Source organism: Halichoerus grypus, chromosome 5 (genome assembly GCF_964656455.1).
Source record: "Halichoerus grypus chromosome 5, mHalGry1.hap1.1, whole genome shotgun sequence".
Taxonomy (NCBI): Eukaryota; Metazoa; Chordata; class Mammalia; order Carnivora; family Phocidae; genus Halichoerus; species Halichoerus grypus.
Window position 1 is genome coordinate 116,659,729 of NC_135716.1, and position 18,950 is coordinate 116,678,678.

An 18,950-nucleotide genomic window follows, 5' to 3' on the forward strand; every position below is an offset into this window, starting at 1 on the left:
TAAAACATTTAAAAAAAATTTTTGTATTTTTATTTATTTAAGAGAGAGAGCATGAGTGGGGGGGCAGATAGGCAGAGTAAGAAGCAGACTCTCCGATAAGCAGGGAGCCCGACATAGAGCCCGATCCCAGGACCCTGAGATCATGACCTGAGCTGAAGGCAGACGCTTAACTGACTGAGCCACCCAGGTGAAAACTTAATATGCTTTAATTGAGATTTCTTTTTTGGACTGAACACAAATCTGCCAATGTCCCTTAGCTTAAAATAGTTGTACACATAGCATTGTGAGCTGGCTTTGGAGTCAGATGAATCTAAAGCTGACCCTTGCCTTGGTCACTAACAGTCACATGATTCTTTTTTTTTTTTTTTTTTTTTAAGATTTTATTTATTTATTTGACACAGAGAGAGAGAGCACAAGCAGGCAGAGTGGCAGGCAGAGGGAGAGGGAGAAGCAGGCTTCCTGCGGAGCTGGGAGCCCGACGTGGGGCTCGATCCCAGGACCCCAGGATCATGACCTGAGCCGAAGGTAGCCGCTTAACCGACTGAGCCACCCAGGCGCCCCGACAGTCACATGATTCTTAATAAGAGGTGTATGGCTCTTTGGGAAGCACTTCATACAAGACTCCTGGCACCTAATGAGCACTCACTAAATATTATCCATTATTATTAAACATTATATATTATTTTATGAATACAAAGCTTGTTATAAATTTTTTCCAATTATATTCTATATTTTCACTGGCTTCTTTTGTAAGACTTTAAATATAGTCTTCCAGCGTTTAACTGGGGAATAGTGTCTCTGAGCCTATCCCAAAAAGACTAGAATAGGAACTGTCAGAAGTGAAACTCTTAGCTCATTGTAATGTTTTTTGACTATCTTCATTTATTGATAATATTCTTTACTTTTAGTCCAGCTTAGGTGTGTTCTCACCCATAAAATCTCAAATTATCCACATTAAAAATAATCTTTCTTTCTTTTGTACTCATTTGAATCACTTATTACATATAAACTGTATTGCATTTGTTTTTATTAATATACATAGTGTACCTCCCCTACCTTCCACTATATATGTAAATTCCTTGGAGGAAAGAGATTTATTTATTTAGTTAGTTAGTTAGTTGAACCTCTCTCACTCTGAATTCTCTAAACTGTAAAATGCAGACAATAATAGCTATCTGGAAGGAATGTTTGGAGGTTAAATGAAATAACGTGTGTGAAAGCACTTAGGTGTACAAGTGCCTAGTATATAGTAGGCCCTCAGTTAATATTCCTTGATTTTCATTATCCCTTTTAATTTATATGAAAAAAAAATACATACATGAGTGCTCCTATGTGCCAGGTTTAGTGCTCTGCTCTTTAAAGACTACAGAAATGAGTAAAACACAAGCACTATGTCCAGAAAACTTGCAGACTCATTAGCATGAATTAGATTAGAATAAAAAAGAACTGAAATACAAGGTAGAAAAGTTCTATAAGAGGGATACAAATACAGTGTTAGGGAGCCAAAAGTTGGGGAATAGATTTAATATGATGAAGGGAAATCAGAAAAGGCTTCAGGAAACTAAGGCATGGAGAAGTTTATTACTTAGCTCTAGATCACACTTTCAGGAAGGAGCAAATTTGGAATTTGAACTCCGGTCATCCAGTTTCAGAATCTATGTTTTTAAAGTATATATGACTTTTACTACTTCTCAAAAGGGTAAGTCAATGAGTATCAACCTTGAAAATTATTGTGAAAGTAGTTTTGTTGTTTCTATTATACACTAGTAGTTGACAGTAGAAGATTCAAGAGAATGTGAATTGCTATGATTAATTTGTATGAATCAATAGATTTTTTTTAATCTTGTTTCAATTTTAGATTAAATAATGGAATCTTCTTTTGGCTGTTATGAAAACTTAGAGTTACTAATTCAGAGATTTATGAACTATCTCAGCCCATTTAACCATTCATGCTCCAGTACATTCTTAGATGTCCCAGTTAATCCCTATAGAAATTATGCTGGAATTAACCAACTGTTACACAAATTTGAAGTTGAAGAATACAGTCAATTCGCAGCTTAAATTCTATGTAGATACTCCCGCAGAATTTTCTTTTTTAGCTCCTCTTTTTCTTTGCTTCTTCTTTCATATCATCACTTTTAGAACATCATTCTATTTGCTACTGATACTCATGCTCAGCATTTATGGATATTTTCTTCATTCTTTTAATTTATTAATCTGTTCATTCATTTATTCATTTATTCAACAACCTTAATCCACATTTACTCATTCATTCATTTATTCAGCAAACTTAATGTGTCAGGCACTCTGCTAGGCGGGGCTATATAAGATTGAGTTATGATCCCTATTATCTTCAAGATGTTTCTGATTTGTGGAGCTTCTGGACACTAGTAATTAATTTGATTGATTTTTTTCATTGCTCTTCCTACAATATTGAACATTATTTCAATTTAGGGAATACTTTGATTATTATGCAATTTATTATTGTTATTTTTTTAAATTTTATTTTATTATGTTAGTCACCATACATTACATCATTAGTTTTTGATGTAGTGTGCCATGATTCATTGTTTGCGTATAACACCCAGTGCTCCATTCAGTACGTGCCCTCTTTAATACCCATCACCAGTCTAACCCACCCCCCTCCCCTCTAGAACCCTCAGTTTGTTTCTCAGAGTCCATAGTCTCTCATGGTTCGTCTCCCCCTTCGATTCCCCCCCTTCATTTTTCCCTTCCTACTATCTTCTTTTTTTTTTTTTTTTTTTAACATATATTATTTGTTTCAGAGGTACAGGTCTGTGATTCAACAGTCTTACACAATTCACAGCGCTCACCATAGCACATACCCCTCCCCAATATCTATCACCCAGCCACCCCATCCCTCCCACCCCCCACCACTCCAGCAACCCTCAGTTTGTTTCCTGAGATTAAGAATTCCTCATATCAGTGAGATCATATGATATTTGTCTTTCTCTGATTGACTTATTTTGCTTAGCATAATACCCTCTAGTTCCATCCACGTCGTTGCAAATGGCAAGATTTCAGTTTTTTTGATGGCTGCATTATTATTGTTATTTTGTATTTAGCATTATCATAAGTCAACTTTGTTAACTCCTACATTGCTATAGCACACCCTGTAAGTTGCCTCGATATCCATTTACCCCTTCCTCCTTGCTAATAGAATTTCAGTTTTGTTCAGCTATCTTCAGCTCTCATGTGGCTGAAATAAAGGTCACTCCCATCTCAAGCTCAATGTAAATTCAGATTGATCTAAGTCCATGGTTCTCAAGTGTGGTTTACAGACCCCTGAATATCTCCAAGACCCTTTCAGAGGATCTGAATGGTCAAACTCTTTTGATGATGATAGTAAGAAGTTATTTCTACTTTTTAATGTGTTCACATTTAATGGTGATGCAAAACATATAGAGGATAAGACTGTTGGAACCTTAGCACAAATACAAGCAGTGAGACTAAACTATACTTATAGTCATTTGAGTTCTTCACTTCCATGCACTTGTAGCATAAAACAGTGGGGGGACCTGGGTGGCTCAGTCGGTTGGGCATTTGACTCTTGATTTCAGCTAGGGTCATGATCTTGGGGTCGTGAGGCTCTGTGCTCAGTGGGGAGTCTGCTTGGGATTCTCTCTTTCCCTCTTCCTCTGCCCCTGACCCCACAAAATAAAAATGAAAATAAATAAAACAATGTCTGTTTTACTTAAGAATGGAATTGATGAAGCAGTGAAAATGAACTTTATTAAAATCTCTAATCCTGAATACACATCTTTTTTATATTCTTTGTGATGAAATAACACTTCTGCTGCATAGCAAAGTATGATATTTGTACTTGAGAAAAACCACCTGGTCAGAAGGCACATGCAGAACTAGTCCCTTTCACAAGAACCCTTTTTACTTGAAAAAAAAGTACTAATGAACTATGGTTTTTCAGACTTAGATATTTTGCAGATTTTTTTTTCCAAAAATGTCACCATAGAGGAAGACAACTAACAGTATTTATTGCCAATGATAAAGTTTGAGCTTTTAAAAATTAGAATTTTGGAAACCTTGTGTTATTGCAAATTTGACCACTTTTCAGTACTTAAGGACTTATCTGATGAAGTTGGTGGTGGTATTAATTAATGTGAGTTTTTGATGTTGTATAACAAAATATATCAACATTTGGAAAATTTGCATATCTCAGTGAACCAGTATTTTTCAAATTAACAGTGTATGATATTAAAAAATTATGCAAGGCTAATGCCATTCAAAATATATACGAACTGATATTTATTTTGCGGAGAATCAATTTATTTATTTGCTTTGTGATATATCTAAATCAGTGGATGTTTAAAAATACTTATTTCTAAAATTTCAGTAAAACCAATATCACTTAAAATTTAATTACCAATTAATAAATATTTTATTTTAGTGCTATCTTTTCTTCATTAAAATACTCAAAAAATATTAATAAATAGTAAACAGTTTCTAAGAAGCCACACTTGGCTGGCATTTTAATCATTCATTCCTTAACGGCCAGGAAACAATATTTTTTGTTATATTTGTGGATATACTTATGGATGACATGAGGAGCAGTTTAAAAAATTTGAAAGAAGAGGAAAACCAAGGGAAGGATACAGTATTGAGCTATTGAATCATTTCTTCATAGTCATTTATCAGGAATTGATATTTGCTGTTTCCCTGAAATGAACTCATTTGGATAGTGTGAAATGTATACACAAACACATATAAACACATACAGTAAAGTATTGTAGGCATGATGAGTTAGGAAGACAATTTATGGTATAGGAAAATAAGCATCTTGAAAATTAAATATTTTGTAAAGCATTATGATTAAACTCCTTTTGGAAAAATTTAATCAAGTGGCAAGTTGGGAATATTTTAAAGTTTTATAGGCAGCCAGGAGTCCGGTGTTTGAAGTCTATATATACTATTAGTTTACTCTGTACGAACTATTTCAACTTGTATAGCCTCTACTTCCTCATTTATAGCATAAATTAACATCTACCTCTAAGAGTTTCCATGGAAATTGAATGAGATCATATAAGTACTATTAGTTATATACAAAATGCGATTCAAATAGGAAGTATTATTATTTAGGATATTCAGTGGGGTTCCCAATACCACAAGTCTATTCCATAAAGTAGGTCTAAGAAGTCAGGGATAGCTCTTGGTCAATGAAGAGACCTCATTGTTGAGAGGTCATGTGGTCTGAGTAGTTTTTGACGTAGTAGTGATACATTTGTGCTGGAACACGTTATTTTCTGATATCTACTCAAATAATAATTTAATTATCCATGCTTAACAGATATTTTACCTGAGTTTAAGGCCCAAAGTGTCCAGCCATAGAACAAAATGTTCTCTGTATAAGTCAATTGTTCCGTATACAAATAAATCATGCAGAAGCAGTCTTCCTTGTGGTGGGCCTTAACCAGCTGAGCTAACTGGCTGGGCTCAAGACCATCAGACAGTTCCCTTGCCATTTTTTCTCCTCTAATAGTTTGGAAGCTATATGCTCTATTTCTATTTGTTCTAGAAATTTTAACATGCATGTTTGTCTTAAACTCTAAAGTTAACAAAATAATCTTTTGTTCCAGTTAAACAAGGACCTTAGAAAACTTGAATTTCAATTTATATTATCATTTTTATATATCTTAATTCCACATATTTAAACCACAAGGCTTTATTTTTGTTTACAAATAATCAGTGTTTGTTTATATTTACTCACATTCTTGGCTAACTTTGCTCTTTATTTCTTTTTATCTCTCAGATCTTCTAACTAGGGTTATTTCCTTACCCCTAGGTATAGTCTTAGTAATGACCTTTCTCTCAATTCTTATTTCTCTCAAATATCCTTACTTTTTACTCATTCTTAAAAATATGCTTCCTGTGTATAGAATTCCAGCTTGACAATTCTCTCTGCTTAATGAAAACAAATGTTCAACTTACTTCTGGCTTCCATTGTTGCTGTTGAGAAGTCATCTGTCAGTCTAATTGTTATTTTTGAGAGCATTCTACTGTCTGTTGTTCTGCCACTTTCACTGTAATGTGATTAGGATTAGACTTTTTTTTATTATCTTGCCTCGGATTTTTGGAGTTGGGTTCTTCAATATTTGGATTGGTTCTTTAATCAGTTCAATACATTTAACATTCATTATTTTTTTTCATCTTGTTTCTGCTTCTTCTCCCTCTACTCCCCTTCTGGAGAGGCCTAAATGTGTTTTAGCACTCCTCACTCTATCTTCTATGTCTGTTAACCTCTCAAAATCCCCATTCTTTTGTCTCTCTGAGCTGCTCACCTGGATATTTTCTTCTAATTAACTTCCAGGCCAAAACTTTTGTGTATTGTTTAAAACTGTTTAAATCTGTTTGTTGAAATTTTAAAATTTTATTACAATTAAAAAATTATTTATAGGCTTACTCTTTGGTACTTAAAAACAACTGCTTGTGGGCCACTGGGTGGCTCAGTCGGTTAAGCATCTGCCTTCAGCTCAGGTCATGATCCTGGGGTCCTGGGATGGAGCCCCACATCGGGCTCCCTGCTCAGTGGGGAGTCTGCTTCTCCCTCTCCCTCTCCCCCCTGGTCATGCTCTCTCTCTCTCTCCCCCCTCTCTCAAATAAATAAATAAAATCTTTAAAAAAAATCTGCTTGCTTTTGTTCATGTATTTTAAGTCTCCCTTTTATTTCTTTAAACTTAAAAAAATACTTTAAACATTCTTAGTCTATATTCTGTGTCTACTAATTCCAAAAGTTATATATGTATGTACTTATATATTTACAAATGTATGTACTAAAGTTTTTATTGAAATATAGTTGACATGCAATATTACATTAGTTTTGGGAGTAAAACAGTAATTTAACATTTATATGCATTATAAGCATTACTGAATTCTTACTAGTTACCATAAATGTAGTTACTATCACCATAAAAGGTTATTACAATATTATTAACTATATTCCCTATGCTGTAATTTTCATCTCTGTGAATTATTTATTTTATAACTGGAAGTTTTAACATATGCATTATAAACATCACTGAATTCTTAGTAGTTACCATAAATGTAGTTACTATCACCATAAAAAGTTATTACAATATTATTAACTATATTCCCTATGCTGTAATTTTCATCTCTGTGAATTATTTATTTTATAACTGAAAGTTTGTACTTCTTGATCCCCATTACCTATTTTGCTCATTCCTCTACCTATCCTCCCTCTGGGAACCACCAGTTTTTTCCCTATATTTCTGAATCTTTTCCAGTTTTCGTTTGTTTGTTTGTTCATTTGTTTTGTTTTTAGATTCCACAATTACTGAAATCATATGGTATTTGTCTCATTCTGACTTATTTCATTTAGTATAATACCTTGTAGGTCCATCCATGTTGTTGCAAATGGCAAAATTTCATTATTTTTAATGACTGAATAATATTTCATTGTATGTGTGTGCATATATGTGTGTGTGTATCACATCTTCTTTATCCATTCATTTATCAATGGACATTTAGGTTGCTTCCATATCTTGCCTATTGTAAATAATGCCACAATAAACATAGGAATGCATGTATCTTTTTGAATTAGAGTTTTTGTTTTCTTTGGGTAAGTATACAGAAGTGGAATTACTGGATCATATGGTATTTCTATTTTTATTTTTCTTGGAATCTCTATACTATTTTCCACAGTGATTTCGCTAATTTACATTCCCACCAACAGTGCATTAAAGTTCCCCATTCTTGACATCCTCACCATCCACTTGTTACTTCTTGTCTTTTGATTCTAGCCATTCTGACAAGTTTGAGATGACATCTCATGGTGGTTTTGATTTGCGCTTCCCTGATGATTAATGCTGTTGAGCATTTTTGTGTTTCTGTTGGTCATCTGTATGTCTTCTTTGGAAAAATGTCTATTGGGTCTTCTACTCATTTTTTTAATAAGATTGTCTTTTTGATGTTCAGTTTTATATATTCTTTGTATATTTTAGATGTGAACCTCTTACTGGATATGTCATTTGCATTTATCTTCTCCCATTCATTCAGTTTCCTTTTTGTGTTGTTGATGGTCTCCTTGCTGTGCAAAAACTTTTTATTCTAGTGTTGTCCCAATAGTTTATTTTTGCCTTTGATTCCTTTGCCTGAGGAAACATGGCTAGAAAAATGTTGCTGAGGCCAATACCAAAGAGATTACTGCCTGTGTGTTCTTCTAGAATTTTTATGACTTCAGCTCTCACATTTAAATCTTTAATCCATTTTGAGTTTATTTTTAATGTATGGTGTGAGAGAGTAGTCTAGTCTCATTCTTCTGCATGTAGCTGTCTGTCCAGTTTCCCCAACACTATTATTGAAGAGACTGTCTTCTTCCCATTGTATATTCTTGCCTCTTTTGTCAGAGATTGATTGGCCATATAAACATGGGTTTATTTCTGGGCTCTTTATTCTGTTCTATTGATCCATGTGTCTATTTTTTTGTGCCATACTATTTTGATTACTATAGCTTTGTAGTATAGTTTGAAATCTGGGATTGTGATACCTCCAGCTTCATTCTTCTTTCTCAAGGTTGCTTTGGCTAATCAGTCTTTTGTGGTTTCATGCAAATTTTAGGATTATTTGTTCTAATTCTGTGAAAAATACTATTGGAATTTTAATAGGGATGACATTGAATCTGTACATCATTTTGGATATTATGGACATTTTGACACTATTGATTCTCCCAGTCCACGAGCAGGGTATATCTTCCCATTTATTTGTGTTTTCTTCAATTTCTTTTATTAATGTCTTATAGTTTACAGAGTACAGGTCTTTCACTTTCTTGGTTAAATTCGTTCTTACTTATTTTTTGATGCAGTTGTAAATGGAATTGTTTTCTTATCTTTCTGCTAGTTTTTTTTTTAAAAGATTTTGTTTATTTAGTTGACAGAGAGAGTGAGAGAGCACAAGCAGGGGGAGGGGCAGAGGGAGAGGGAGAAGCAGACTCCCCGCTGAGTGGGGAGACTGATGTGGGGCTCCATCCCAAGACCCTGAGATCATGACCTGAGCTAAAAGCAGATGTTTAATCAACTGAGCCATGCAGGCACCCCTCTACTAGTTCATTATTAATGTTTAGAAACACAACAGATTTCTGTATATTAATTTTGTATTCTGCAACTTTACTGAATTTGTTTATTAGTACTAATAGAACCACTCTTTGGTGGAGTCTTTTTTTTTGGTAGAGTCTTTAGGGTTTTCTACATATAAAATCATATCATCTGCAACTAGTGACAGTTTTACTTCTTCCTTGCCAATTTGAATGCCTTTTATTTCTTTTTCTTCCCTGCTATGGCTAGGACTTCCAGTACTATGTTGAATAAAATTGGAGAGTGTTAATCTTTGTTTTGTTCCTGATCTTAGAGGAAAATCTTTCAGCTTTTCACCGTTGAGTATATTGTTAGTTATGGGTTTGTCTATGAAGCCTTTATTATGTTGAGGTATGTTTCCTCTATACACACTTCGTCAAGAGTTTTTATAATGAATGGATGTTGAATTTTATCAAATGCTTTCTCTATCTGTTGAGATGATCATATTATTTTTCTCCTTCCAATGACAGAAGCCAAAGTTTTCTTCTTGGGAATGGGAAGGAATGGGAAAAGTTATAGATAGGATATTATATAACATAAATATTTAAAACAACCCTCCTTGACCTGATTTTATGTCCTCATACAAGAGAAGATACATAAAATAACCAGTTCATTCTTCCCTTGTCTCATTCAATAGTTAATTACTGAGGATTTATTATGAGCCAGGTCCAGTTACAGTTCATGATGTGAGCAAAACCAACAGGTCACTGTTCTTATGGAACTTATATTCCATTGGGGAAGATAAACAATAAACATTCTAATGTTCCACTGAACATTAAAATATATCAACTAGTGTTAAAAGCTATACAGAGAATTTTGTAATGAAAGATGATGGTGACAAAGTTGTTGCTTAAGATTAGGTTGACAGAGAAGGCCTAGGTATAGAGATATTTAAACAGAGATGTGAAAAGAAGGAGTCAGCAATGAAAAATCAGGATTTTCAAAGAACAGAAATGACTTCTGGATTTGAATTCAGGCAGCTGGGTGGAGAAGTTATTGCTATTTATGTAGAAGTACAGGAAGAGTGACAAGCTGACTGCAGAGTAGGGAGGGACTGTATTTCTCAAGTGTGAAATAAGTTTTTAGTTGCTTTTGAATGAGTCTGGCCTTGATATCTTTAAAATAGATTTAAAGGACTAAAGTAAAGCCCTGAACAATAAACATGGTTACAGAAGGGATTAGTATTGGAGGATTAGGCAGAAGTAAATTCATATAAAATTTGAATCAACCTAAATAGAGGCTGAAGGCTAGTTGGAAGATTACTTAAGAGGAAATGTTAAATCAAGATTTTTTATTGCAGTAACAATAAGGATATAGTTCAAGATAGTTTTTCCTTGTTAGTTGGGTGACTCAACATTCCTGTCTAAGGGTATAATATTGTCTTCCTATGGCTTAAGCCCATACAATAAGGTTGCTACCGGTTTCCCTTAGTGGTCTTTTTGTTAGCTCTGGGATGGATTTATTACAACTGGTAGTCTGGAGAAGACAAATTCTGTGCTTTCATTTTTTTATTTTTTATTTTTTTTAGAGAAAGAGAGAGCAAGCCTGCGTGGGGGGAGGTGAGGAGGGCAGAGGGAAAGGGAGAGAGAGAATCCTAAGCAGGCTGCATGCTCAGCACAGAGCCCGATGCAGGGCTCAATCTCATAACCCTGAGATCATGACCTGTGCCGATATCAAGAATTCAATGCTTAACCGACTGGGCTGCCCAGGTGACTCTGTGCTTTTATTTATTGAGCATGGTGATAGTCATTGGGGATATAATGGTGATAAGAGATTGTCTCCTGCCCTCAAGAAGCTCACCTTCTGGAGGGAAATAGGGACAAATAAAGTGTCAATTAAAACACAGGGGTTAAGTGTTATGCCGAGGGTGAGGATGAGGTGATATGAGAGAACTGAACCCAATCAGAAGGGGGATTGGAGAAGTTAGGGACTGCTTCCAGGGGAGTGACACCGAGTCTAAGACTCAAAGCATGGGCATGAGTTATCCTTGTGACTGCAGGATGTGGAAGTGGAGAGGTGGTGGAGAGGGGACTTTCCAGGAGAATGAAAAGCACTTCACAGCCTGGGGTTGATAGATCCTGCAATATATAAAGGGTAGATGGAACCCAGTATATACAGTGTGAAAAGGTGTGAGACCTGAGATGGGAGTGGTAATCTGGAGGTGGAACATGGAAAGCATTCAGTCATATCATGGGGCTTGAACGTCATAAAGTGCAAAGGAGAGTGACAGGATCATATTTGTACTTCAGACTAAAGACTCTGATCGTAGGGTGAAGAATGGTTGGAAACAGGGCCACATTGCTAGCACATATGTCTTGTGTGAATTAGAAAACAACTTATATGAATTAGAAAAATGTGCTCTCGGCAGACAAATGATCAAACAGTGCTCCCTCAACCTTGATCTTGGGAGCTGAGTTTGGACTGTATTTTGTCCCTGTTTTCCTTACTACCAACATGACTGGATGCTTTTGGCTAGGACAAAATGGAAAAGGGTTATGTAGGAATCCAGGTGACAGATGCTGGGGGAATGAACTAAGGGATAGAGACAGGTGGCTGGCTTTTTGAGATATTCAGAATTGACAGGACTTCGTGACAGGTTGGATATGAAGGGTAAAAAAAGGGAGTGGGAAAGTTTCTGTATTTGTATGTTCATTTGCATATTCAGCACTTTACCCTTCCCTCTCTCCTCTTTTATTCCTTCTCCCCAGGATACAGTTCTGTTCTCCAGAGAGCTCACAGTATAGTTGAGGGGGCTAAAGGAGTGCTTCTGTCAGATACGTAATCAAGTAAATGCATTTGGGGGTTAGAATACTATATGAAGAGTGGAGAGTACGACACAAAAGGAGTGGTCCATTCTCCTTGAGAGTTGGGAAGGCAGCCAGGAGAGGCAGTAGGACTGGAATTTTATTTATTTATTTATGTATTTATTTATTTTATTAACATTACATAATGCCATAATAATGTATTATTTGTTTCAGGTGTACAGGTCTGTGATCCATCAGTCTTACATAATTCGCATCACTCACCATAGCACATACCCTCTGCAATGTCCATCACCCAGCCACCCCATCCCTCCCACCCCCCTCCACTCCAGCAACTGAGATTAAGAGTCTCTTATGGTTTGTCTCCCTCTCTGGTTTCATCTTGTTTCGTTTTTCCCTCCCTTCCCCTATGATCCTCTCTCTTGTTTCTCAATTCCACATATCAGTGAGATCATATGATATTTGTCTTTCTCTGATTGACTTATTTCGCTTAGCATAATACCCTCTAGTTCCATCCACATCTTTGCAAATGGCAAGATTTCATTTTTTTGATGGCTGCATAATATTCCATTGTATATATATACCACGTCTTCTTTATCCATTCATCTGTTGATGGACATCTAGGCTCTTTCCATAGTTTGGCTATTGTGGACATTGTTGCTATAAACATTGGGGTGCATGTGCCCCTTCGGATCACTATATTTGTATCTTTGGGGTAAATATCCAGTAGGACTGGAATTTTAAAAGAGGAGCATGTGGGGGTGCCTTGGGTGGCTCAGTCGGTTAAGCATCTGCCTTTGGCTCGGGTCATATCCCAGGATCCTGGGATCGAGCCCTGCATCTGGCTCCCTGTTCAGTGGGGAGCCTGCTTCTCCCTCTCCCTCTGCCTGCTGCTCCCACTGCTTGTTCTCTCTCTCTCTCTGTCAAATAAATAAATAAAATTAAAAAAAAAAAAAAAGGGCATGTGGCCAGGAGACTTTCGATGGCGGGGTTAGAAGTGGAGAAGGATAAGGGGACCATGATGGCCTTGACAAAGACCCAGAAATGTAAAACAGTGTGGACTTTTGGGAAAACTAATAGTCTTCACTTGATTGAAGCTATGAGACCAATGGGTATGGTACAATAAGAGATAGGGAAGTAGAGTCAATGGCCAAATGATTGGGGCCTAGTATTCATTAACTTGACAAATATTGTGGTACCTTTGTGCTAGGTGCTTGGCAAAAGTGATGTATAAACAGGCATAGTCTCTGCTTTCATGGTATTTAAACTTTATTGTGAAAGCAGTTCAGGAGCTAGTATACTCTTTCTCTGGTTACTTTGGGGGCAGAATGGTAGATGTGCTGAGTGGGTAGACTAAAGACAGAGAGATCAGGTAGGGAGCATCTTTATCCAGGAGATGATGATGGGTGCTGAACTGAAGCTGCCTCACTGAAGGTGATGCTGGGAGAGATTAAGGTTAAGGAGATGTCACTGATAAGACTCGTTGACTAATTGGATATAAAGTGTGAGGAAACTGGAGGATCACAGGATGGTCTCCTGGTCTCTGATTTGAATGACTGGGCGGTAAGATATTTTTCTCTCATTGAGATAAGAAATTTAGAAGGAGGTATAGGTGAAGAAAATAAACTCAGCTTTATAGAATTATTTTGCTTCCTGACCAAAATATATAAATTTATATCCAAATAATTCTCTAAACTACCCACATTCTCCAGATTGGCTCAAAATTATGTGTGTATGTGTGTTTCTGTGTGTGTGTGTGTGTGTGTGTGTGTGTTTGTGATGTTCATGGTGATGGCACAGAGGGTGGTGGTGGAACAGGAAGCTCAAAAGGACTTTTCTCAATAGTACTCTTCCCTGACATTAGACTCTCTGGAATCTGGAAAGCAATGATTTCCTCTGTGAAGGAAGCTGGCTGATTAAGTTTCTAAATACATTTGAGACATCATGCCTATTTAGAGAAAAGCAAAAGATTTTCATAGTCATTAGTTCCAAGCTTAGCCAGAGCTTCAAATTATGGAATAAGTGATGGCTCTAGGTTCATATCATCAAACTCCTACTTTTCAGTTTCTCACATACCTCTAAAACAATTTTATGTAAAAGACACTCCCTTATTTCTTGACAACCATGTGACAACAAATAGCAGGACACACAATGTGAGGTACTTTGCTTATATTCCTCATGGGGTCAAACCCATCAGGAACTAACGTGCTGGTCATCACATAAATTATTAAAGAAAGCAGGGTCCTGGGATCATAAGTGAAATAATTAACTTGTAACAAATATTATTTGAACAGGTGTTTTATTAAAATGTTATGGGTGCTAAGGCTTTAAGACAACTTCCTGGTTCGTGTAGCAATATAAAGTTATTTACAAAGAATACTTATTTTTTCATATGTCCACTTTAAAGGTAGGATTACCACATGAGGATATTGAGACTGTGCTTTGTGAAACTCCAGCAGTGCCATTCATGTAAGGTCTGATTCGGATGCATCCCTTTAGAGTTGTGTATGTGGTGGTCCTAGATAAGGTTTAGGATTCTATGGAAACAGAAGACAGAAACTGAAGGACATGGTACCAGTCCAAAAGAAGAAGCCATGCTGGGCACCAGAAGTTAAGGGCTGACTGGAGATGAAGACAAAGACTTGCCAAGAAGTCCAGCATGGAGAATGACTGGACTTTTACCTGCAGAAGGAAGAATGGATGGGGAGGTAAACACAAGTGCTTTTTACAAGAGGGAATAAAGTGGAAAGATAGTAGGAGTTTAATGTCTAGGGAATGGGTCTGTATATCAGTTGGTTTGTTACCATAAATTTGTTCAGCGATATTGTTGAATGTGATCAATTATTTGCAAAATCCGTTTATTGAGCAGGATTAACTCATTGGGATATAAACATGAAAAAATGATGTTTTCCAGTAGCAATAATGAGCAGTGTTCTATTGAGGTCCCCTATCTCTTTGGGTAGCAAATTCTCTTACTGACATCATAGCCCAATTCCATTAGTATTGTCAATTTTGGTGATTCAAACAGTTCTAGTTTTATGGTTAATACCCAAATCCTGTTCGTATTAAGACTTGTATCTTTTATTTGAGCTGCAGCTTTTTTCTTTCTCTTCCTCTAACTCAGACTTGTCTTTAGTGACTTGAAATAGTGGGAGAAGGGGGTATATGGCCTCAGTCTCAATTAGCTCCTTCTCCCTTTTCCTAGGAACATTCTATGTGAGTCTTGGGGAGGAGGAATAGGAGAGGCCAGTGACTTGAGCTCTCCTGGTGAAACCTGTGGTTTCAGATGTCACTCAGAGTGGTGGGCGCTCAAAACCTGGTCTCTACCAGGTTCTTAGGTGGGTTGTGTAAGGTTCTTCTCTCTACAGAATTTCTTGGCATGGGAGATCCCAAGTAAATTAAACCCAGTCATCTTCTATAGTTCCCCTTAGTCAGTAAGAAACCACATTCTTTAATGTATCAAACATGCATGATATCCTTAATGCATGCAGGAGATTCCATTGGCAGACCTCTCTTTTCTACCTTCTTTTTCTTGCCCATTTCTTTAGTCTTAGCAGTATCTAGAACTCTGCTCATCTAGTGGTTCAGCAATATTGGTATGAGAGAATTACCATCTCTTAATTTATGTGGCTTCCTGAGATTTACCACTAACAGACCAACCCCCCTTTTCTCCTAGTTCTCTTCTTATACTGGGGAATGGTTAGGGTAGTGGGATTGGTGAGTAGTGATAGCAGTGTTCAGCTGACCCAGGACCTCTCCCTTACTGTAAGGAGAATGTGGCTGGCAATATTCTAAGCTTGAAATGTGGGATACCTAGATTATCTCATTCTTGGAATCTGGGAACACTTTTTGTTCTCAGATTTGGGCCTTCATGATTGATTTCAGGAAAATGGAATCTGGGTGAGTACTAAATTTTATCCTGTTTCAATAGGAAAGGTCCCATACTGAGGGCAGAAACCAGAGTGCTCCTGGGAAATCTGAATATGAATGGAGGATCAGATGTGTGAATGGGTGAGGATTTTATTTGTGATGGACTTGATGAATCTCATTCAGTAACTTAATGGTGCTTCAGGCCACTTTGAAAACATGTAATTATTTATATTTTGTGATTTTTCTAATATTGGGCTTTCCTGCTAAACTGTAACCTCCATGAGGACTGAGTGTCTTTTTCATTCACCACTTTTCCACAGTACCTACTGCAGAATGATGGCAAATAGTAGGAACCTCATAAACTGACTGACTGTTGGACAGGTGGCTCTCAGTTCTAGGATCCCTGAGTTTGGGATACAGCAATACAAACCTTCTTAACATAAAGCTGCCATAAATTGGGCACTAACTATGTGCAGGAATGGGGCAAATCACCTCCGATTTTCTAATGGGATTCACACAGCACTTGGAGGTGGGTACTAGTACCTGATTTTTACAGAAGAGAAAACTAAGGCTTAACCATAGTTCAATTCTATACCAAAGTCTGTCTCCAAAGATTTAAAATTAAAAATTTTTTTTATCAATTTACATATACGAAGCTTAAAATATCAAATATTTCTATAGTACTTATAATAAAATATAGCACTTCCTTGTTCCACAAATCAAACCTCTCTTAGCCACACATTACCTCTTCTAATTTCTACTCCTTCTCTATGCTTTATTTCACAGTCAAGATTCTTGAAAGGATTATGTATACATACTTTCCCTGTTTACTTACAACTCATTCTTTCTTTACCACAATTGCCCTTATATGTAGGTCATTTGTAATTTGTGTTGTTATGCTTAATGACTACCTCTGTGCTTCTGTGTTCTGTATTCAGTGCCACCAATGTGGAGTGACCACCAGGTCACAGGAGCTCATAGCCTTCTGCTTGCTGTCTTTTGAGATTATTTACTTTAAGATTTAATTCATTTAATTTAGTCATATCTATGATTATTTTGTAGTTATGTGTATATTTATTATTTGTAAATTATTTATTTTTAGTCTGGGGGAGGTTCCACACACCTCCATACAAGGAAATTCCTTGCTGTTCCACAATTCGTCACTGTTGCATTCTTCCATATTTGATGTGGCCTTTCTGAGGCAATTTGGAGAAACTAGACTACATTTCCCAGAGACCGCATGATTTTGGGTGAGAGTTGGTCAAAAGAGACATTCACTTGAAATTTGGAAGGCAGAAGTAAAGCAGCAGCCATACATGTCTGAAGGTGAGGCAGTAAGAGGCAGTAAGAAAGAGATGGGCTGGCATCCTCCAACTCTTCTTCCTGAATGCTGGCCTGGCCTTGCTGACTATAATGATGCCAGGACCACCACAAGACGCTCAGCAACAAACCCACAGATGTGGTAGCTATGCCGAGGCAACAGTTTTCTATATGAGCCTCATTCACAGTCCTACTCCATCCAGTTCTTGGTCTTGCTGAGCTCCCAACATCTAACAGCAAAAACCAACTCCAGTGCTTCAGGAAGGCTTGACAGTAACTTTTTTTTTTTCTGGATCCTCCAACTCCTTTCTTCAGGTTTTTACTTCCTCAGCTTAACTCCTTTAATAAATTCCCTACTCTGTAATATTCATAGTGGTTCTGTTTCCCTGATGGAACTCTAATACCATTATTGTTTCAGTTATCTATTACTGTGGACCAAACTATCCCAAAGCTTAGTGGCTTGAAACAACCATTTTACTATTTTCATGATTCTCTGGGTTGACTGGGCTAAGCTAGGTGGCTCTTCTGCGGGTCTTACTTGAAGTTTGGTGACTATAAATGGAATCATGTAGAGGTTTGACTCCTGTAGTGCTATGGACTGAACCATTTGAAAACTCAGTGGCTTAAAACAACAACCATTTTATTTTCTCCATGTCTTTTTGTTGAGTGGGTTTAAAAGGGAGTTTCCTTTGTTGGTCATGCTTAGAATCTGGTGATCGCAAATTGAATCGTCTTGAGGCTTGACTGGGAAGTAGAGATTTTGGCCTCTTTCTTTCTCCATATAGTCTCAGAACTTCTTTAGTGGTCTCTTCATCACCGTAGCTGAAGTTTGTATATGGAAGCTCAGGGTTCTCAAGAACACACAAGTGGAAGCTTTCGTCATTTCTGCTATATTCTGTTAGTTAAAGCAAGTCATTGGGACAGCCAAGATTCAATGTAGGAGGTGACTACCCAAGTCCATGTTGTGGTATGATGATGATAATAATAATAACAATAATAATAATAGTAATAGGAGATAATAAATAGTGATAATAATAGGAATTGGGGATCTTTAGAAATCATTTTGGAGACTAAGTACATACTTTTCTGTTTGGCCTACAGTAGGCCTGGCTCACTTCACTGTTACTTTGAGCTGTGCTCTTCCTAGACCCATTTTATGCTGGTGTCACAGTACATGTTCATCTGGCACTGTGTTTGGGTCCCACCATATATACATGCTTTATTAGATCATTCTGACCTGGAACACCAGCCACCACAAGTAGTATGAATAAGAGCATCAGAAGGTATTTCCCTCAGTCCTGGTTGAGCAGCTGTGATTGTGAATGTATACCACCCCTCAGTATTTAGCTTGTGACACTGTCCACTGCCTGCTTCTAGGGACAGCAGACAGTTGGGTGGCTGCTGTGTAAGCCTTTCTTCCATTCAGGAATCCTGCAATCATTTGATTCTCTGAGGTTGGTACAGCGGTTGTCCTCCTCCACTTAGGGCTGCCTCTTTTCCTTTACGAGGACAATTTAGATTTATTTTCTGTAGCTAGATTCCCTGTGAGAGGTGATGGCCCTGAGGTTCCTTTTCCAAACCTGGTAGGTTTTTTTGGTGATTAACTGGATCAACTATTAGACTATGAATGATGCCATGTGGCCATAATAGAAAGCCCATGCAGAGATCCCATATTATATATACTATCACCAGTTTATTCTAGACTACATCCAGGAATGGCTTCAAGGGCATGAGACCTGTGCATTTGCACAGAGAATAGGTCTCATTCAATGCTTTGCCATTGCCATCTTGAAATTTTTTAAATTTTTGAACAGGGATCTCTCATTTTCTCTTTTGCATTTGGCCCCTTGAATTATATAGCCTGTACTGACTATAA